This window comes from Drosophila guanche, unplaced genomic scaffold, assembly GCF_900245975.1.
Source record: "Drosophila guanche unplaced genomic scaffold, DGUA_6, whole genome shotgun sequence".
NCBI lineage: Eukaryota > Metazoa > Arthropoda > Insecta > Diptera > Drosophilidae > Drosophila > Drosophila guanche.
In genome coordinates, this window is record NW_022995744.1 from 770,210 (window position 1) to 793,740 (window position 23,531).

Below are 23,531 nucleotides of genomic sequence, written 5' to 3' on the forward strand. Positions count from 1 at the left end.
TTTTCCTTATGCACCCCTCCGCAGACAGTTCCATTTGTCGTAAAGAGATGGACGTGAAACTGATTTTTTCTTGTATTTGGCCCTAAAAATTCGTTATATTTGTTACGTTGCACTATGGGGATTTGACCACTTTCTCTGGCCAAGACTCAATTTTTAAAAGTCGATAAAATAATATTCTAATCGATATACATAATAATAACACCAGTCTTTGAAGTTACGTACCAAAAAGAACTGTGCGCACCACTGTTAAGATAACAGCTGTTAAAGTCAGCTGTTTAAAAATAACGGAGCAAGATTCTTTTAACTCAAGTTAAAAGTGCAAAAAAGTGGTAAATTTATCAATTTAAGTGAATTTTTTACAATGGGCTCGATTTAAAATGTGTTTGTGAGTTTGATATGAAAAAATTGAACTCATAATATGTTTAATTGCTAGTTTTTAATAATTCTATATATGTGACGAAAATTATCCTTTGAAGAGGCTTACAAAGTGTCTAATAGCCACCGTAAGCATTCAACTGAATGGATATAGTAGAGTACTAAATTCTTGATCAAATGTACATATGTCATCTTTTTAATCGCATCTGTGCGTCTTCGCAGATTTTTAAATGTTCGTAAAATTACCTTAGGTTCGAAAATTCTGAGTAGCTTGCAAGGTGAAACGCAGTGAGAAAGTAAATTGCAAAAGAGGATTCCAATTTTCATTGCAATTAAGCGGTAATACCTGTTACTAGTTTTGAGAACGATAAAAAGTTTTTAAAGACCCTTTTAAGTAATTTTTTTAGCAGTTTTATATTTTATTTATAGTTATATTCATGTTTTTGTTTGAATCATTTGAATCTAATCATACACGTGCTCTCAATATTTGAAATCTGTCTTTTGACATTATAAATCTCATCCCGTTGTCATACCCGTAGCTCCATCCATCCATATACATACATACATATCTACATGTCATTTGCTGAAATACCATAACAAATTTTCATTTTGGTGTACGGAGCCAGCCTGCCTGCCACATGTCTAGCATGTTACACATCCCGACTTAAGTCACCAAACCCCCAGTTGGTGGATGAACTTTCCATTGGGTCTCGCATTTCAAAAACTGTGTCGCATTACACACTTTTGGCACATTATACTGCTCGTTCCTCATTCGAAATTGTTTTGCTTTGCCCCTGCTGCTGTCTCAAATATGGCTTCAGCTAATTCCAGTTTCGGTTACTTACTTACTTACTTACGAACAGCTTTCGAAGAGATGCACAAGGGACAATAATAGCTACAACTAAAGTGTATTCAGCTCGTCATTTGATAAAGCGTTCGTCAGTCCGTCAGTTAGTCATAGAAGCGTCAAGGCTCTCTTATTTTTTAGCACCTTTGTCAGCTTCTCCAGCTCGTGTCAATTTCGATTGTTCGCTCGTCGGGTATGCGAGACATGTTGCAATACTCTCTCTATCGCTGTCTGACAGGTTGAGAACGCCTCTAGGGCCGGAACCATACGAAATAGTTTTGAACTTTTGCCCAGACTGTTCTTATCGCTCATTTAACCGCCCTTCGATGGTCTTCAAATGCTCCACTCCTGTTACTCTTACAGTACAGCCGATTAGAGCCTTATAACTTTCGAAACCATGATGTTCGACCATCGAATGAACTTGAGATTCGAGTCCGCCTCCCAACAATAAGTTTGTAAGCAATAAGTTGTAAGCAAGTTTGTGGCTCACACATGTTATAGCAATAACGAGAAGGAACGTGTGAGACGCTTCCAACTTTTATACCCGGTACTCAATAGTGCATCCGGACCTTAGTGGTTTTTTTTTTCAAATTTTACATTTGACCTTTTTTTCTACATATGTTATCTACATGTACATCACTTCTCACGCCAACACGTGAGTCGAAGTGGAAGGGTCTTGGTGGAAGGGGTGAGGCAAAAATTTTGAATTACACTTGTAACAGTGTGAGCATACAGAAGTTTGAATGCCAAAATTGGTTGACTTATCTCTTATGCGCTCTGCGGACGGACGGATGGACAGACAGACATGGCTATATCGACTCGGCTATTGATGCTGATCAAGAATATATATACTTTATTGGGTCGGAAACTATTTCTTCTGTGCGTTACATACATCCACTTATCCCCACAAATACAATATACCCTATTTACTCTTAGAGTACCGGGTATAAAAAAACCACTAAGGTACATACATACATATATACATACTCACTGAGTACCGGGTATTAAATTGGTGACGCGTACAAAACGTCTCACACATTCCTACACGTTGATATTATTGTTTGTTTTATTTTCAACGCTGTGAATTCAATACGATAGAAATACTCATGACCTTGAGGGACATCACCCAGCGATGCATTTTTTTTTTCGTTTCGTTTGCGGTTTACTCTTTGTTGCTGTTGCTTTACTCGCTCGTGCTTCTCTGCTCTTCTCAGATAACTATGTATCTTCATCTTCTTTACCCACTTCTCCTCTCCTCCCCTCTATCCTACCGCTTGTTCCAGTTGAGCCTGAGTATCTTACTGTGTAATGACGAGAAGCAGCAACCAGCAGTGATTTTAACTATTAATATTGGGCTTAGTTGGTTTTGAGTTTTGATGTTCGATGTTCGACAATCATTGCAAGAATTGTTCGACTTTCATTAGACTCATGCTTGGATATTTGTGAATTCTGTTCGGTTTGGACGGTGACTGGGGGCTGGGAGCGGGCCCAACCCACATGGCCACATCTATAACTGGCTGGGAGTCAACCGATTGTGTGCATTTGAAAGAGGGTACAGGATATGATGGCCCTCTTGATCTTGGTTCTAGATTCCAAACCTAAAACCCTCATTTTCCTCATGGACTCATGGCTCGCCATAGGCAGTTCGCACTGTGGTTGCATGCGCCTGTCACGACCGCTTAGCCACTCAACTGCCGCAGCCTCATCATAAGCATCACTCAAAGCAATCGATTGCAATCGCCGGTGCTACTTTGCTTATTTGCATGAAGTCGAGAGGGTTTCTGTTTCTTCTTTTTTTAATGATTTCTGTTGGAATTATAAGCAGTCGTCGGATCAGCAGAAAAAAAAGAAGAAAAAAATGTTAAAATACAAAATAATTGTTATAAGTGTGTTTAAGTCAAGGTCAGGCAAAGCTCTCTCTTCTGATGTAACTTTGGCTGCCCTCTCCCAGGGCTGGGGGAAACCTAGTTCCGTTCTCCCATTTTTTTATATTATGTTTTTTGTTTTAAATGCTAGTTGCTGTCTTCTTTAAAGTACTTGGTATTGGTATGAGCATCCGAGTAAGGGGTATAGGGGACATCTGTAGTGTTGGTGAATAGTTTGTGCATGCAATATTGAATTTTTGATGAAGTACAGCCAGGCCCAAGTGGTCCAAGAGCATTGAAGTATGAAGTATGTATGCGAGGATTAGCTACACACATATCTATGTATGTATGTACATATGAATATGATGAAAGTATTTTTATACCCGGTACTCGAAGAGTCAACAGGGTATATTGTATTTTTGCTAGAATGTGGGTGTATGTACCGCACAGAAGAAAACGTTTCCGACCCTACAAAGTATATATATTCTTAATCAGCATCAACAGGCGATATAGCCATGACTGTCTGTCCGGCATCCGTTCGTCCGAAACTATAAGAGCTATGGCCTTCAAATTTTGCCTCCCGGCAGCTGTGACTGCTGCTGATACAAGTTATTTGCAGAAAATGAATTCGCACTTTTTTTTGGAGCAGAAGGTGCTTGTAGTAAATTTAAATATAAAATAAATACATGTATTGCATTGACAAAAAATATAGTTAAATATATTTTTTTTCTTTTAATAATGGATGATTATGGTTGGTCTTGGCTCACTGATGAAGAATAAATATAACTTTTGCAATTACCACGTAAAAATAAGTAAAAATTTAAAATTGAGTTTTATTTTTGAGCAAAACACATTTTTTGCTCAAAAATAAAACTCAACGCACAATCATTATTTCTTGAGTTTTATATTTTTGCTCAACAATAATAATTATTGATCTATCGTATCATTTTCTTAATTAAACTTATAATGATTACCGTCCCTGCGTCAAACAACGTTCTCGTTTTGTTTTTCTTTGTTTGTAGTTTCTTGGCACAATTAGAATTATTGCCAGATTTGATCTCTGGCTGACAGTCTTGTGATGAAAATCTGGTATTTGATTTGCGGTTTTCAAATCGTCGTGGCAATGGCTTCTTCGAGTTGTTTTTGAAATTTGTTTGATTGTATCGTTCATATTTGTTCAATTTACTTGGGAAAAAACAAAATGTGCATAAAAACAATAATTTTTTTATATATTTCCACTAGATCCCCAAAAGTAACTAATGAACCAAAATAACACCAAAAGTATTTTAAAATTCTTAAGATTAGCTAAATATCCGGAATGCATTCATTGAATCTAAGAATTCATTTAATTTATTATTCAAATTGAAACATTTTCATAAAAACGAGCCCATTATAAGTACCTGAACTATTTAACATAGTTACATACATATAAATCATTAGTAGGCTACCATAAATTATCAAATTAATTAACCATCCGGAGCAAGGTGCTGCACCCAACTATAGCCTGTTGAAAATATAACTTTTATTATGCTGAACCCTTAAATTTCTGAAAATATTCCAGATAGATATTTTAAGAACTACCATGGAGGGAGCAACAAATATTTAGTGCTATTTAATATCTACAATTTAGTGGATTGATCGATTTTCTAGTAGCCCTTGAAAGCGTTTTATTAGCACTAAAACAAAAACAGAAAAGAGCAGACCAATGTACCTAATGAAAAAACATACCCGCCTATAGACGAACCACCAAAAAATAGTCTTGATGAAGAAATTATGAACATTTTTTCCACTTGCGCTAGCCGAGCTGAAAGCCAAATTAAGTACAATTTCCTTGAAGTAATTAAATTTGAATCAGAAATCTATAGGCAAACGAGCGACAAAGCGGCAGACAAAATGATTTTTCTGTTATTTGGACAGCACTCTGAGCTCGAAGCCAGCTTATTAATATTTCTGTGCATGGGAGACGCTCTTCGAGCCGTCTCGCCTTGAAACGGTTCGATTTGGTTGTGGGGCTGTGCGTGCCTGTGTAATTAAGACAAAAGGTCATTGCGAAGTCCAAAGTTCTGAGGGGCCCCCAAAATCGTAAACCACCTGAGGTGGTAACAAAACTTAGACCTAAGTAAATACAAAACCCAACAAGCATATTAATCGTGTTTGGCATTACCGAAATACACATAACTAAAATCTGAATGAGTTGACTTGTCTGAAACCATAAAAACCATAAAGTCTGAAAAGAAAATTAGTGAGCAAACAAAACGGTGTTTCTATACTTTGTAATGGGATATTTGTCTTATAAATACTATTAAAATATTAGTATGGGAGTCTCTAAAATCTGCAAATATGAGAACACTCCAGCGATTTTAAAAAGGAAGCCAGATCGAACAGTGACTAGATAAGTTAATGGTGTGGTATTACCATACCTTAATAATTCTCAATGTAAAAAATCCACGAACAAACCAAGTGAAATAATTTAGAGCTTTTTCGTTTTCTGTTTCTAAAAATTCCCAATTAGCTAGCTCCTTTTATGGGTCTGGTCTATGAAGTGGTTACAATCGTTGATCCCTGTTCACTGACAATTTATATTTATTTTATGAACTTATATGGCTGACAATGACACACTTTCCTTCCTCCAAATAAAATCGATTAAATTCAGTTAACAATTTAAATAAATTCGAACAAAATATAAATCGATATATAATAAATGTATTTGCAAGTGATAGATGGAGAATACTCGCTACAAGCACCGAGTATCCGAATGTAATACATAGCCAAACATTTTGATCACGTTCTCAGAATTTTAAGAGCTCAAGCATGTCAAAATGAGGAAAAACGAACGTTTGTGAGAACGTTTGTGTACCTTAGTACTTTTTTTGGAACTTAACCATTTTACATTTTAAATATTTTCTACATCTGTCATCTATGTACATCTACATGACTTATCCGGCCAACACGCCCTCTTAGTGACCATCTTTATTTGGTATACATCTACATGACTTATTCGGCCAACACGCCCTCTCTGTGACCCTCTTTATTTGGTATACTAAATTACGCATTTTAATCCGACTCTTGGGAACCAGCGCCAACATGTCTTTACCTGTACAGGGTATGGAAAAGACGGTTTCTTTGTGCAGCGTGCAACCAATCCGAGCTAAAGATGCTGAGAGCATCTTGTGCTGCATTATGGAAATGGTCGCGTCTTACGCGCGTATTTGCTGTCATTAAAAATGCTAGATGATGGTGTCTGGGATGAGGCTTGTAGGGAGAAAGTAGAAGTACAACTGCAGTGCCGAAGCTTCAAGTGGATACTTTGCCACCACTGCTACCATTGCCACCGCTACCTCCTCGTTCGCCGTCGCCTTCTGCCAAGCACGTGGTGTGAATGACAAATTACACACGGCAAACAGCAGGCAGCATAAGGACAGCAGTAGCAGCAGGGGATAAAAGTTGCGAGAGCAGCAGCAACTTTTCCTTCTTTTTCTGTGTACACGATTTATGCAACAAAAGGCTATAAAGACAAACAATGGCCACAAGTGTAATGGCTGCTCGGACGGACTCACACATTCCGACGGCACAAAAGGCCAAAATTGCAGCATTTAAATAGTTGACAATAAGCTGGCCAACGCCATAGCGGCAACAATCTCGGGTTTTCAACGCGTAGGTGGATGGTACATACAATCTTGTATGTACATACACATGTACTTTCGAGCTCTTTTAGCTAGTCACCAGTTGGTTTTTTAAAAAAACATGGCCAAAAAAAGATTAAGGCTACTAAAGCAAAGTTCCCAATTAACGTGAAGGGACTGCTTTACATGGCCGGTCATGCGGAGGTCGACAATTGTGGATTTACAATGCGAAAATTACTAGCGACATGCTATTCTTTGTCTTCACTACATGATATATTGACATTCCAATGCGGTTCTAACTGGTATGATCCATAATCAAATAATAATAATAAATTGCAAGAAATTTGCAATCATGTTTTCCAAATATTCCAGACAGACGTGGCTATATCGACCCGGCTATTGATGATGACCAAGAATAAGTATACAAATAGAACATTATTTTCCCCACAAATAAAATATACCCTATTTACTCTTCGAATACAGGGTATAACAACCCCACAACACAACACCAGCATCAATCCAAACCCCTAGAGTAGGGGCAACGTCCAGTATGCATGTTAAAATTAAAAATATATTCCGAAACGAGAAACATAAAATGTATTAAGACTTCGCTGCAGTTGTCATGGATGTCATACGGACGCCAGCAACTTCCACAGACTTCCAATATCCCCTTTGGCGATTTGAGTGCCCCAAAATGTGCCACTTCTCCCACTGAAGGAGTGAGTGGGAGAGGGAGCGAGAGCACTGTTAGCATTTTCATGCATACTACATGCTGTTTGTTTTGGCAAGTTTTCTTTTGTATTTTTGTTTATTAAGTACATTCGGATATTCATATTTTAGCCGTTCTTGCTCCATTCTTTTCGCACTCCCCGCCCGGGTGCTCTCAACCGCGTGCTGGCTGAGAAAGATCTGGCTCTGGCTCTCACTTACTCCGGACACGACTCGTTGCCGCTCATTTCTCATTCAGCTTTGGGGGCACAATTATGCAAATTGCAATTATGTTGTATTCCTCGGCTTGTCCCCAAATTTGTCCCTTCTTCAACCCTACACCGTCAGTCTCTGAGTTTTACGTAATGGAACCTTACTTGCCTTGATGTCAACGACGTGACCACAGGACAAGAACAAAACAAGAAGGGACGTTTGAGCCGCATCTTACGCGTCACAACTTTTATACCCGGCACTCAGTCAGTGTACCAGTACAATACTATTATTTTTTCGAATTTACATTTGACATTTTACATCTACATCTACCTTACATCTACATCTACATCTACTCTTTTCTCTACTTTTGCTCGCCCCCCTCCCCTAGAGCCGCACACTGCAAATCCACGTCAGAGGCAGAGCCGCGGCAGAGGCAGAGGCCGCACACTGCAGAAGCAGAGTTTGAATGAGAGAGTGTGCAAAAACAACGAGAAGGGACGTGTGACCCGCTTCTTACGCGTCACAACGCGGCACTCAGTACTACATCTGTACCTTAACGGTTATTTGTCAAAAATGTTAAATTTTTTCTTTTCTGTCATCTACATCTACAACACTTCTCACGCCAACACGCTCCTTTAGCTCGCCACCCTTCCCTAGAGCCACATCCTGCAGAGCCATGTCAGAGGCAGAGACGCGGCAGAGGCAGAGGCCGCACACTACACGAAGCAGAGTGTGAATGGGAAAAAAGCAACAAAAGCTGCGGGATAGGGTGGGTTTAGTCACGGCAGAGGCAGAGGCAGAGGCCGCATACTGCGCAAGCAGAGTGTGAATGAGAGCCACTGCAAATTAATTTCTTCATTCTGGCTATAATAATCACCCAATTTGGTGATCTGATAGATATGGTCTTTCCCTACGGAATGACGTTTTTAGTTTTTTTGTATCTTCCAAACTGTAGATTTTTGAGGTTTCCGCTCTTTTGCGGAGGCGGGGCTAATTTTTTAAATACACTGGCTTCAGTGTGAGCATTCAGCAGTCTGGAGCCAAAATTTGGTTGCTCTAGCGCTTATAGTCTCTGAGAACTAGCCGACAAACAAGACGGACAGACAGGGCTCAATCGACTCGGCTATTGATGCTGATCAAGAATGGGGTTTTTTTTATGGGGTCGGAAACGTTTCTTTCTGTGCGTTACATACAACCGTTATTCCCCACAAATACAATATACCCTATTTACTCTTCGAGTACCGGGTATAAAAACGCAGTTCCGTAGAGAATGGCCATATCTGTCAGATCCATGCTTTAAGTTCTGGTCAGATCATTACTATAGCCAGAATGAATGCATTTATTTCCAGCGGCTTCAGATTACCGGGCATAAAAGTTGTGACGCGTTCCAGTGGGTCTCACGTACCTCCGATTTTTTATCAAAGATGTGTTTCGTGCAAAACTAAAAGGATTTCGAAAGGTGTTGATACTTTTTTATAAAATTCGGTTCTATACTCATATAATATCTGGCTATAAAGAAACTACTCCACTTCTAATGTGTAGTGTAATCGCCTTGATAATTTACGTATACATATGTACTTACATACATATTTTCGTATGTATGTATGTGTCATATATGAGAGGTAGCGTTATGCTTGAAATTTTCTCTCCTTAACCACTGAAGAAAACCACTTTCCGTATTAAAATCCGTCAAATGCCTTCACACGCCTTGTCGGGATCATCATAGGATCACTAGAAAAGGGATTAAAAAATGATCATAACAGTACAAAATATAGGGTTTAAGGGGTGATGATTGGTGGGGATTGCTGTTCCTGTTCTATTGTGTAATTCAGCTTTTCTGTTTCTTTCTTAACGTTATCTGCAATTTGGTCTACTGTTGTTTCCTTTTCACGATTTCATTTCGTTTGTACTTTGCGCACCACTGTGCAAGACCCTAAATACGTGATTTTAAGACTTGTTAAGAAATAAACGATATCGACAGTAAGCGATTTAACGGCATTACCCCTATCAATCGCATATACATACATAAATAAAGGAAAAATGTATTGGTCCAGCGCACCGGCTGATTAATCAGAACCGAAGCGGGATATTCATTTACACCCCAGCAAAAATGTTAATTAACTTACATTTGCGACTCGTACAGGTAACCACCATATACTTATTTCCTTCTGTCTATTTCAGCCGTTGGTCAATACTATCCAAACACAAACACCCACGTATGGGGTAACAAATTTACCAGTGGAGAGGGTATTTCGTTTAAATAAAAGTTACCTTCGTCCAGCTTTGGATTTCGCTAGCTTTGAAGTTTTTGTTTCGTTTGTCCAACAACGAGGTTTTGGACCCACAAAGCCTCACAGCCGAAACCCTTTTTAGAGGATTTCCGTTCGGCTATCAACTTATAACCATAAAGAAGTCAAAGAATGTGCCGCAAAAGCAGCCAAACCAACCAGCACAAACAGAAACACGGACATGCACACTAATGCAATGATATAAAATGGGAGGGGGTTTTCAGGGAAGGAGTACCGTTAGAAGCGGTTATTTTGTGATGAAGCAATACGCCGTTGCGCCTAAGCGCAAGATAAACTTTGCGTCTTGAAGCGAAACGAAACGAAACGAACAGCGGCAGAGGGCCAGACGACGTCGTCGTTGGCCACCGCGAAAAGTTCAAAATCTTCAATCCTGTACCGCACACTCACACACACTCCATCCTGCCCAGCACCCCCTTTGGTCCTGGCGTTCCTCGCCATTTTGCACTTCAATATTCTGGGGAATTGTTCGCCATTTTCCCCCTACGTACATATGTATATATCTATGTACATACATAAGTATGTATTTTTGAGGGTGTGTATGAATGTAGGTTTTGCGTTTTTTTTCACTTCTGGGGCATTTTTGCATGTTTGTCTCGCAAATTATGCGCTGCGCACAAACAAAAGAGGAAACGACGTCGTAGTCGCAATCGCAGTGCTATGTACGGGACTTTTTTGATGCTGGCCGGAATGCAGCTGAGGATAACCGACAGAGAAACCATTTCGCCCCTGAGAGAGTCGCGTGATACACGTCAATGTAAGCACGATCAGAGGAAGAATGGGATCTTGTACGAATGCGCATTTACATACGCAAGGACTACCTAAACCTTGAAAAATATTTTAAATACTTGAACTTTTTATAATAATTACAGATAATTATTTTTACATAGTCGAAGGGTTTGGAAAAAGTCTGCGCATGCCTTACTACTCTACTTAGTCCTACTCTGAGTTTATAGTAAAGATCCGGTAATAGCGGTATCACAGCCAAAAGCACGTGATGCACATAAATGCAAGAAGATTCTTCGTGCCTGTGCTGTTTGAGCGCGTGATAAAAATGAAGATAAGCTTTCCATGCGATCGTGAATGACGTGAGTTAATAGTCGGGCTGAGTATCCTTCCTCACGCTCTCATTTCTAGCACGCTTAGAGGTTGACCAACACTGCGGCCGCGAGAGTGTGTGTGTCTGTTAGCAGTCCTCATTTTTTCACAAGCCGCGCCTCCTCCTGTGTGCTGCTTCCTGCTCATTGCATATCCAACTTTATGTTGCTTCCAACCGAATATAATAATTGCTCCATGGCGGCTCTGGATCTGGATCCCCAGTGTACCAAATGCCGCTTCTGGCTGCAGCCTGCGACAGCGAGCATTAGCAAATTTCTACAGTGGCAACACCAGAAAGTAGTGTCAGTTCTGTCACACAAGGCACTCGCTCCCCAGCTTCAGTTGCAGCAGTGCGCACTTCCCCACCCACTACCGCCCACTGCTTTTGCCGTCTCGGTAGAATTTTTTGTTCATTTCTCCAGCAGCTAGCAAGGAAAAAGCATTCTTCGCGTATATGTGTGTAGCTACATACATATTTAATTATGTACATATGTACGAGTATGTATGTTTTGTTTAATCTTTTGATGTGCACTTGCTTAAGATTTTATTATGTCTATATGGAATAAAATAATTAATTAATAATTAATAAAATAATTTTCTATTAAATGTGAAAGTGTGTTTGATGGGACTTTTTCGGAGTTTTTAAAGCCAAAACTTTGTTAAAACTACCGCACAAAAATCAACATTTTACATTTACATTTTACAATTCCCTGCTACATCTGTCATCTATATCACTTCTCACATATACAACGTTAGTAAGCTATCGTTGAGTTGCTGGAGGATAGCCAGGGGGTGGCATAGCCACTGAAATTTATAATCTTCATTCTGATAGAAACAAACTTGATTCAGTGTGATATCACAGCAGCCTGGGCTCAAAATATAGTTTCTCCAGATCTATAGTTTCTGACACTAGACGTCAAACAAGACTGAAATGCGGACAGACATGGCCATATCGACTCGGCTATTGATGTTTAGCAATAATATACATATATACTTTATTAAGTCGATAACATTTCCTTCCGTTCGTTACGCACATTGCGTCAACCACAAATCTAATATACCCCATTTACTCTTTGAGTACCGTGTGTAAAAACATCCAAGCACTCACCCTCGATGACAGTGAAAAACGTAACAAACGAGCACATGAAAGTAACCATTGACGGGGTAATACGAACGAACTCTGTCTACAGACAGTCGTCTGTTGGCTGGGCTCCTTGCTATCAGTCACTAGACACAAGTATTAGCCGGATATCTGTGTAGGGTAAGTAAGTACGCATACGTAAGTATGAATGTTTGTATGTACATATATGTATGTCTGGCATATAAACAGTTATAAGCAGGCAGACCAACAGAAGTACCGTGCATAAAGGAAGAAAACACGACAAATAAAAACTCCGCTTTCCGAGTTAATACAAGTTCATAATAAACGAGAAGGCACGTGTGAGACGCTTCTTACGCGTCACAATTTTTATACCCGGCACTCAGGACTACATCTAGATGTAGAAAACATCGCCAACCACTAGATATCGTTCACATTACAGAACACGTAGTAAAAGCCTACTAAATAAAATGCATCAAACAAATTGGATCAGTTAATATTTTCCAATTTATGAGATATTTAAAACATATACAAATATAAATAAATATAAATATAAATATAAAATATAAATATAAATAATATAAAAATATAAAATTGGTACATTCTTGGACCGATGGGTTTCAAAGCTGCGGGACGGGGTGGGTTAAAAGTCGGTAGTGGTAAAGGCAAGGGGGAAGGCAGAGGCAGGGGCCGAGTGAAGCAGAAGCAGAGTGTGAATGAGAGAATGTAAAAAGAACAACAAAAGTTACGGGACAGGGAAGCCACTGGAAATTAATTTCTCCATTGTGGCTATAATAATGATCCGATCGGATCCCAATTTGGTGATCTGATAGATACGGAATGGCGTTTTTAGTTTTCTTGTATCTTTAAAACTGTAGATTTGGGGGGCTTTCGCCCTTTTGCGGGGGCGGAAGGGGGCGTGGCTCATTTTTGAAATACACTGGTTTCAGTGTGAGCATACAGCAGTCCGGAGCCAAAATTTGGTGGCTCTAGCTCTTATAGTCTCTGAGAACTAGCCGACAAACAAGACGGACAGACAGGCATGGCTCTATCGACTCGGCTATTAATGCTGATCAAGAATATATATACTTTATGGGGTCGCAAACGTTTCCTTCTGTACGTTACATACAACCGTTATTCGCACAAATACAATATACCCTATTTACTCTTTGAGTACCGGGTATAAAAAGCGACGAGAACATCAGTAGCTGTGACAGCGGCAGCGGCATCACTAAGATCTGACATCTCTCAGTCCCTGTCCCCTGGAAGGCCGCATCTTTTAGCCGGTCAGCCAGCCGTACTTCCTTTAGTTATTCCGTTTCGGGAATGTATTTCTTACGCTTAAACTATATTCATTGTTTTTGATGCGACGACTTCAACCTCTTCCTCGACTGGTCGTTATTTCCCTTTCATCACAGCCAAAAGACGTCACTCTCGTGGAGTGAGCCTCATCAGAGTTTCTCATCAGCACAGTAGTGGTACACTTTCGATAAAATAAGTGATGAGATTTTGATTAAAGCGCAGTACTCAGACGCGAAAAATGTTCTAGTTCGATTCTAGCATTAACATTCCCCTGAGGTTTCAGTTTCTCTATTCGATTTAATTGGAAAATGTTATAAGGGCTTTGTGAGTGAGGCGATTCACTTGCTTGATGGGTTCTTAATCTTAAAATTAAAGAAATTTTTAATAAAGGAAGAGAGTAAAAATTGGTTTAAAATTTCGAAATTTCAACTCGAAAGAGGAATTCCTAGCTCAAAGGCACAAAGAAATGTTCGAGACGACCTCGTCCTAGCCTCTTGAATGTTAGCTCAAAGGGAAACAAGAGCAAGGTTCTCTCCGACGCAACTGCCTCCAGGAAAGAGAAACTTGGAACTCAAAGCTCACTTCCAGAGCGAAATCCAATTGACAACATGTAAGCGGGGCAACGATAAATGAAAGCCCACAAGAAAAACGCTTGGACCTAAGCACAGGACGTCCGGATCGAACCGGACCGGGACAAAGTCACGACCTAATACTCAACTTCAGTTCAATTTTCGATTGCAGTGGAAGAGGAGAAATTGAGGTGAGATGCAGATGGAATTTTAAAAATCAGACCTCGAATCGTGCTACACAATCAGGCAGGCGGAAAGAGGTTAACAATTTCTTGTATCCCTAAATCCTTAAAATTTCCTGCATCTGCATGAAAATGTATTGCTTTCCGCAAAACGATTGCCGATTGCAACAGACTTAAATTAGTCAAAGTAACCAGAGCAAAGGCAATCGGAAGAACTTGCATAAAATAACTTCCCCCAAAAATTTCCAAATTAAAATCAATTTCTTCTTTGACCTAACCTCCCATCAAAGTAAATGACATTCTGCTGCGCTATTCGAACCAGGTAACCAAGCACCCAAGCACCAAAGCACCCAAACACCAAATCACCAAGGAGGTTCAACTGTTTCCCAACATTGCAGCACCTCTTGGCTACATTGGCTTGTCTTGCCGTGCCGGGAATTTATTGCAGCCTCAGTTGTTTGCCATCGTCATCTGCTTCTTGCTCGACTTTTACCACTTCGGTTCCAGGTCTTTTTTTTTGTCTTAGACGTTCGTATGCTACCATCTTAGGCGTCATTTCAGAAAATGACGCCCACTGCAATAGCGTCGAGATTTGATCAGTTCTTTGCCTTGCTATATATTTTACTGTTTTAAAAGTGTTCTCATGTGAATTTGGCTCAGTTCAACTCTCGACCCCACTCCTGTCCCATGACTTCTGTCCTGTCTGTTATACAATGGGCATACGTTGAGATGGAAGGTTTCAAAAGGAATTTAATCCATGCTGCACACTTGCAGACACGCAGTGCCCTTTAATGAGTTACATTCCCTAGATACATTACTTTTTGTACAATAATTATATTCTAAAGGTCCAGTTGTCTATTCTCAGAGAATGGACAGGAAACTTTGATTTTAATATTAATATTGATATTGATATTAATAAAACGTTCTTATTATTTGCTTATCCATGCAGATTTTAGTCTTTGATCATAAAATATTAAACTTGCGTAGTTTTATAGTTATTTAGGGTATAGGGTATTTCGAAAAGCTTAGTAGTAGCTTAGTATTTAACTTAAAAAAAAAATCGTGCACAGGGCCCATGGTGACTGTAGTTCTTTAGCTATTTTTTTTCAACATCTGCTCGTTTGTATCTGTATTTGTATGGGTTTTATCCCTGCTATTTTGGTTGAAAATTTTTTGTGTTTGTTTGGTAAATTCTCAATGTTACCAAAATACGCGATGCACATTTAAATTCATTCTCGTTCTCAGAGTGGAAACATATCCTTGGGGAATTAATAGAGCACAGCCCACAGAGGCAAAGCGAAACGGATTTCTTGATACGAGCATGTATTACAATACACAAATTTCTGCCACCTTTTGTTTGATTTAAATGTTCTTATTGAGACAATAATTATACATTTGTTAGCTATCAGAAGACCGCCGTTTTCTTTCGTAGTGACCAGACGTGTTTTTGTTTTGCGCTCCGTATTTTCCTTTATATTTTGGATAAACACCGGGTTTTTTTCGAAATAATTCTTCTATAATTATTGAATAGCTTGCCGCTTTTCTTAACTATCCTAATACACGAGTGCATGCCTATTATTTTGTTTAAAATTAAAAAGCATAAGTAAACACGCAGCCAATCAACACACAAACACGAAAAAGAACAACATTCATGCGGGAGTGATAATTGGCGAGAGAGAACATCAACGCGAAGACAGAAAGTGAGATATCAAGCTCATTGACAAGAGGGAGAGAGCGAGAGTTATGAAAGACACGTCACCCGTGCGCTCACTGTTTTAGCTGCCGCTGCGCTTGTTCTTCTCTCCTCTCTGCGCTCATCTGTTTTCGATCCCGCTTTAAACATTTCTTTAAGCAATTGGTCGGCACACTGGTCCCATTGCTATTTGTTTTGTGAAAATAATATTTATTTGTTTTATTTATTTATACATTGAAAATAAATAATAAAATAATGGAATACTTGGTTGTGTGCTCCGCTAAGGCTTGCAAAAAGCAGATCACCCACGACCAGCCGATCATCCCTTGCTGGCTCTACGATAACGTAGTGCACGCAAAATGTATTGGGTTCTCAGGCCTCGTGGGTGACGCAATTTCGAAGCGTAATGGTCTGCATTACAGTTGCGAGGCATGTCGGTCTATCGAGAGTGACATGGTCACGTTTATGAGGCAGACGCGAAAGGGCTTTAAGGAGCTGACCGTGGGCTTTAAAAAGCAGTACGATCGGCTTCTAGCCATGGAATCTCAATTCATCAGTTTTAAAGTGCTGAATGAGTCTCCTAGGCGCAAAAAAGTCACTCCTCGTGATCTGCAAGTGCCTGTCCCTCGACCGCTCGCTGCTGATCAACTATGTCCGTCCACTCCGATAGTGCAGCAGCTAATTTCGTTCGCTACTCCAAGGGCAACGACAACTGCTGGTGATCAAGTTTCGGCTACCGAATCGATCATCTCGGAGAACATGCAGCCAGTTAGTACTGTAGCGTCCGTGTCTGTCGAGTCCGTTCCAAAGCCCATCCCATTTATGTCGATCCCACCAGTTAATAAACGTCCCGGACCACCGGATATTGCCGTCACAGGTACCAGATCTGTGGTGCCAAAACCTCTGGTGGGAGTCCCACCAAAGCGGCAAGTTTTTGTCTCTCGGCTTGCCCCTGACCTCACATCTAATGATGTAACTGCTTTTATACACAGCAAAATAAAAGCCGTTGGCTTAAAGGTAGAGAAGTTTAATTTATCTTATGCCAGGGAGATATCCTCTTTCAAGATTAGCGTGTCTCCAACTCATTTCGAGACCATTTGCTCTTCCAAATTTTGGCCAGAGCACCTGGTTGTGAAAGAGTTTAAGGCTAAGAAGAAAAATAGGCCCCCCATAACTCTTCCTAGTAGTGAGGCCAGTGGTCCTTCCTCCTCCGCTCCATTCTTCTCTTCCCACTGCAATTCCTTGCAGTCAAAAAACTAACCTCCCTCTTTGTAGCCTATCAAAATGCTCGCGGCTTACGTAGTAAGCTGAGCACTCTTTTTAAGGATAGTTTCACATTGTCATCCCATGTTATTGTGTTTACTGAAACCTGGTTAAAGCCGGACATTCTTAGTTCCGAAGTTTTGGCAGATCGGTACACAACTTATAGAAATGATCGTTCGTCTCGACGTGGAGGAGGGGTTCTGATTGCAGTAAACTCTAACTTTAAGTCGGAACTTTTCATAGTCCAGGTCTCACAAGACCTGGAATTCCTCTGTGTTAGACTGATTCTTCGCGGCCAGTCTATTTATGTCACTTGCTCGTATATTCCACCGTCTTCGGATGTACTAATATACGAGCAGCATTTGTCTGCCTTAAAAACTGTTTCTTCCTCGCTATCAGATAAAGACCATTTAATAGTTCTTGGGGATTTCAACCTGCCAGGTACTGTCTGGTCTTCGGTTAACGAGTCAAACAACCTTGTGCCCATGTCACGACATGAGTTTATTGATGGCTTATTAGACCTGTCCCTGTCTCAAGTCAACCATGTAAAAAACTCCTTGGGTCGATTGCTTGATCTGTGCTTTGTCTCGGATCCGACCGTAGCGTTGTTAACACGAGCACTCCCGCTCACTATACCTGANTAAAGACCATTTAATAGTTCTTGGGGATTTCAACCTGCCAGGTACTGTCTGGTCTTCGGTTAACGAGTCAAACAACCTTGTGCCCATGTCACGACATGAGTTTATTGATGGCTTATTAGACCTGTCCCTGTCTCAAGTCAACCATGTAAAAAACTCCTTGGGTCGATTGCTTGATCTGTGCTTTGTCTCGGATCCGACCGTAGCGTTGTTAACACGATCACTCCCGCTCACTATACCTGAAGACTGCTATCATCCTACTTTCGAAGTGTCGATAGATATTGGACCTACTGTATCGGATCGTGCGGGTAGGCTATCTGAACGGGTCCGCTGCTTTCGTAAAGCCGAGTTTACGAAGCTCAATAACTTAATTCGAAATTTTGATTGGTCCGCTCTGTACTTGTGCAGTGACGTCATGGAAGGCACAAACATTTTTTACAATGTACTTGACACAATTTTTTACACGTGTGTCCCACTTTCATGCCCGACTAGATCTGCGAAACCTCCTTGGTTCACCAAAGAGTTATCCAGTCTAAAAAATCTAAAATCAAGACTATTTAAAAAATCTCAAGAAGTTGGTTCTCCCTCTTCTCTTTCTAATTACTTAATAGCTCGGTCAAATTTCACTGTTCTTAATGCTCAATGCTATAGGAACTACCTCCTTCGATGCAGGATACGTTTTTCACAGGATCCTAAACAGTTTTACAGCTTTGTAAACAGTAAGCGTAGAACGTCCGCACATCCATCCTCGCTATCATTTTTGAATATGTCGGCAAACAATGATCAGGCAATCGCCGATCTTTTTGCAACATTTTTTCAAACAACCTATTCCCAGCAAAGCTACCCAGGTCATATGTATCCATATAGTTTACCAAGGTCGAATGGCATTTTCTGCCCTTTGTTTAATGAAGGCTCCTTACTTCATGAACTTAAATTAGTTAAGCCGGTATTTTCACCGGGCCCTGACGGAGTTCCCGGCTGTGTACTCAGGTACTGTGCCGAGTCTCTGTGCGGACCTTTGCTTAAACTATTCACTCTATCTATCCATTCTTCTAGCTTTCCCTCCATCTGGAAGGAATCCTTTATAAGTCCTCTCCATAAAAAAGGTAGCAAGTCTGACGCTAAAAACTATAGAGGTATATCCAAGTTATCCGCTATTCCTAAAATGTTCGAGAAACTTGTAACTCCGCACTTGCAGCATCTCTGCAAATCACTTATATATCCAGCACAGCACGGATTTATACGGCGACGATCAACAACCACTAATCTTTTAGAGTTCACCTCCTTTGTAATTAAAGGCTTCCAAAGTAACTTGCAGACGGATGTTATTTACACTGACTTCAGTAAGGCATTCGATTCTGTAAACCATTCTCTTTTTGCACAAAAGCTCGACCTTCTAGGGTTTCCGCCCAATCTGTTGAGATGGATTTCTAGTACCTGTGTTCTAGGTCTCAAAGGTCCTTTTCAAAAACTCCTTATCTTTACCTGTTATGGTTACTTCTGGAGTACCACAGGGTAGCCATTTAGGCCCCTTACTTTTCACACTCTTTATTAATGACCTGCTTTCTGTATTAACAAATTCTCGAGTACTTATGTATGCGGATGATGTTAAACTCTGTGTCCAGTATAAGGGCATTTCATTTCACTCTCGCTTGCAATCTGATCTCAATAGCTTTCAGTCATGGTGCTGTGCAAATATGTTACAACTTAATGCCTCGAAGTGCAATGTAATGACTTTTTATCGCTCCAGCCCCTTCCTGGCTCCTTACACCCTCTGCGGTAGTTCTCTTGAGAGAATTACATTGGTTGATGATCTAGGTGTTAAACTAGACCCCAAGTTAAAGTTTTCTGAACACATTTCTACCATGGTAAATAAAGCCATGGGTGTGCTTGGGTTTATAAGAGGTGGTCAAAGGAATTTGAGGACCCCTATATAACGAAGACTCTCTATATCTCGCTTGTTCGTCCGATTTTAGAATACGGCTCATGTGTATGGTGCCCTCAGTACAACACACATCAGGACCGTATTGAATCAGTACAGAACAACTTTTTATTATTTGCCCTACGGGGCCTCAACTGGGATGCAACTGTGAGACTGCCATCCTACCGTAGTAGACTTCTTTTAATAAATCTTCCATCCTTAGTTAGTCGTAGAAAAATGCTTGGTGTAATTTTTATGCACAACTTGATCAAGGGGGATGTAGACAGATCTGACTTGCTGCGCCGCATAAACTTTACGATTCCCATTAGACCCACTAGAAACTTTATTCCTTTGTTGCTTCCACTATGTAGATCGAATTATGCCTCACACGAAGCCTGTAGGGTTTTATGCTCGGATTATAATTCCCTCTACCACATTATATCCTCAACTAACTCCCTTCCTCTTCTTAAATCTCTTATACTAGCCTACCTCTCCCGTAGTTAGTTTCATTTTAGTTTTGTCTTGTTTGTGATTTTGGTAATTTTTGCTTGCTTAGCTATAGTAGCTCTAGTCTAGTTATGTTTAGCTCTAGCGCGTCATGCGGCAGCGCCCCTCGGTCGGTTGGGCGGGAGGAGGGCTGCGTTCTGCTGGGTTCCGCGCGTAACAGGCTTTGGCTTGGTGTCGCATGGGCCACTTGATGGTGCAGTCATTGCATATCAACGTCCAGAAGAACTCTGCCGTGTTAAGAGGATAATTATGCCCGGTACTCAAAGAGTAAATAGGGTATATGGTATTTGTGCTCGAGAGTGGATGTATGTAACGCACAAAAGGACGCGTTTCCGAGCCCACAAACTATATTAAGTTTTATATTTAACGAGATGGCCAGTGTGAGACGCTCTTACGCGTCACAACTTTTATACCCGGTACTCAGTAGAACAGTAGAACCTTAACGGATTTTTTTTAAATCTTAAATTTAAAATTTTTACAACACTTCTCACGCCAACTTCCCTAGACCCACACACTGCAAACTCACGGCAGTGGCAGAGGCAGCGCCCGCACACAAAAAAAAAACAAATATAAGCTGTGGGACGGGGTGGGTTAAAAGTCGGCAGAGGCAGAGGCCGCATAATGCAGAAGCAGAGTGTGAATGAGAGAAGGTGAAAAAACAAATATAAGCTGCGGGACGGGGCGGGTTTAGCCACTGGAATTTAATTTCGTCATTGTGGCTATAATAATCGAGTCAAATGTAGTACTGAGTGCCGGGTATAAAAGTTGTGACGCGTAAGAAGCGTCTCACACGTCCATTCTCGTTAGTTTTCTTTTATCTTCAAAATTGTAGGTTTGTGAAGTTTTCGCCCTTTTGCGGGGGCGGAAGGAGCGTGGCTCATTTTTTAAATACAGTTGTAACAGTGTGAACATACAGAAGTCTGGCTGCAAAATTTGGTGGCTCTAGCTCTTATAGTCTCTGAGTACTAGCCGACCAACAAGACGGACAGACGGACAGACAGACATGGCTCAATCGACTCGGCTATTGATGCTGATCAAGAATATATATACTTTGTGAGGTCGGAAACGCTTCCTTCAGTGTGTAACATTTTTTCCGCAAAAATACAATATACCCTATTTACCCTTCAAGTACCGGGTATAAACATTTTTTATTTATTTTTGTTTATTATATTATTATTGGGATCCGATTGGATCATTATTATAGCCAAAATGAAGGCGGGGAGCTAACGGAGCGTGTTGGTGTGAGAAGTGTTGTAGATGACAGACGAAAAAAAAATTTAAAATTTGACAAAACACCGCTAAGGTGCAGATTTAGTACTGAGTGCCGGGTATAAAAGTTGTAACGCGTAAGAAGTGTCTCACACGTCCCTTCTCGTTTATATTAACTTCTTCTGGATGAAATTGGAAATCTTTTAAATTCCCATAATTATATAGAGGTGTGAATATCTAAAGAACTTTAAAAAACTCACACAATCTTCTACTTTTAACAGAACTTTCACAGAGATAAAGGGGTTGGTTTCACTTTATGTTTGAGAGGAATAGATACATAGAGGAAAAAAGAGTGTATTTTAAATTTGTTTTGGTTTTTTGGGTTAATTTTTCAAAAATATATTTTACCCAAAACAAATTTGTTTGTTCTAGACTTACAGTTTTATAATGTACTTGTATTTTGTTAAATGGGGTTAAGACTTTGAAAAAAAGGTGGCTGATTTAATTTCGGTTCGGTTTTTCATAGCACTTGTTCTAGCTGGTAGTTATAGTCTGTGTTTCCATTGTACATCGTTTGAGCGAGGAGCAACAACAACAAACCACTTTGCAGTGGGTGCCTATGATTGTTTGGCTTTCTTTTTGTTGTTCAATTAAATATACGAGTATTCCAGTGCAGCGTACCCTGACCCCTGTCCCCCTCCAGCACACTTCTCTTTTACTTTTGTTATTATTAAAAAAGTTTTTTGAGTTTTTATTTGAATTTCAAAGCGCAGCGCACAAAGTAAAAGTAAAACCAACAAAAAGAACGTGTACGAGCGAAGGAGTTAATGTTCCGACTATAGGATACCCGATACACAACAGAATTCTCGTTTATAAAAACAGTAAATAATCATCTGATCGGACTGACGGACATATGTAAATATATAAGTAGTACTTTTGTATACTTTTCTTACAACTAAAGGAATTCTTACAAATCAAGGGTGGTGTTAGGGAATAGCTATATAGCCTTCCAACTCTGGTACTTCTAAAGGGTATGGCAATATGGGATTCATACTCCTCTTACAGTGGGATCCAAGCTGGTGCTGAACTGCCATAAGCTCTGCCAATAACTTACCGATTGTAAAAATTGTGTAATAATTGCCAATACCGAAGAAACGAAACGCAAACAATTTATAACAAAGCGCCTTTGCGCTCTCCCCTCAACTCATTAAAGGTCTCAGCCCCATGCATGAGGTAATCCAATCGCAAAGAAATAAAGAAATAAGCTTGGCCAAACAAAAAATACGATTTTTGTGTGTGTTCGTTTAATTGCCTAATTTAATTTGCATGGAATACAACAACAGAAGAAACTGCGGAGCAAAAGCAAATCTCCAAGAAAAAACAAACATACCCAAAGTTCTTTTGTTGAGCAGCGCAGCACTGACGAAGGCAGCGCAGCGGTAGCAAACACTTGGAATAAACTGTTTCTTTTTGCAAGTTACCGTTCCGTTGTTGTAGGTTTTGTTATGACTTTTTTAACACTCTGTTGGCCACTTTTGCATGTCTCAAAAACACTGGAAAACACTGGCCAAATGGTATAGCAATTGAGGGAGGATTTTTGGTGCTTATTGATTGCAATTTCTGTCGGATTTATTGCTTATTTTTAATCTAGGCAACACTTGCTTACTGCTTTTATGCCATACAATTATTCTCTCCACAAGATCACAACACAACGAAGCGCAGGTTGTATTTTATTTTACAAAGCAAATGCTGGGGACCCGTGAGACATTTTTTTTTGTTTTTTGTTTTGTTTTTTACTTTGACTGTGGCAACAATTTTCGACAATGCTTTCGGCGGCTAGCACCAGAACTTTTCTCGCGCTCAGCTTGGGTTCAACTCTGTTAGACAACTCAAGCCTCAAGCAGCAAAGTGGGGCTTTTTATATGGTTCTCCAGCGGCGAGCTGGCGCTCGCTTCGGCAGCGGCTTCGTTTCTGGTGTGATGGATGGTTCGTGCAGCGGGGAGTGGAGGCGCGGACAATTGGCTAACGGTGCGCAGACGTGAAAAAAAATATAAACACAAAGCAGCTGGTTCTCTGTGCAAACGATTGTGTTGGTTGAGTGCGGTGGGTTGGA

General features: G+C 40.2%; 1 protein-coding gene across 1 annotated transcript in view; it reads right to left on the reverse strand.

Annotated features, from left to right (window-relative positions):
- The window catches only part of LOC117580564 (Ig-like and fibronectin type-III domain-containing protein 2), an 84,294-nt gene extending 60,990 nt beyond the window's left edge, over positions 1 to 23,304 (reverse strand). The window contains exon 1 of the mRNA XM_034267165.1: positions 22,809 to 23,304. The gene's annotated coding sequence lies outside the window, so the exon portion shown is untranslated. The remainder of the gene's footprint in view (positions 1 to 22,808) is intronic.
- Between the last annotated feature and the right edge of the window lie 227 nt (positions 23,305 to 23,531).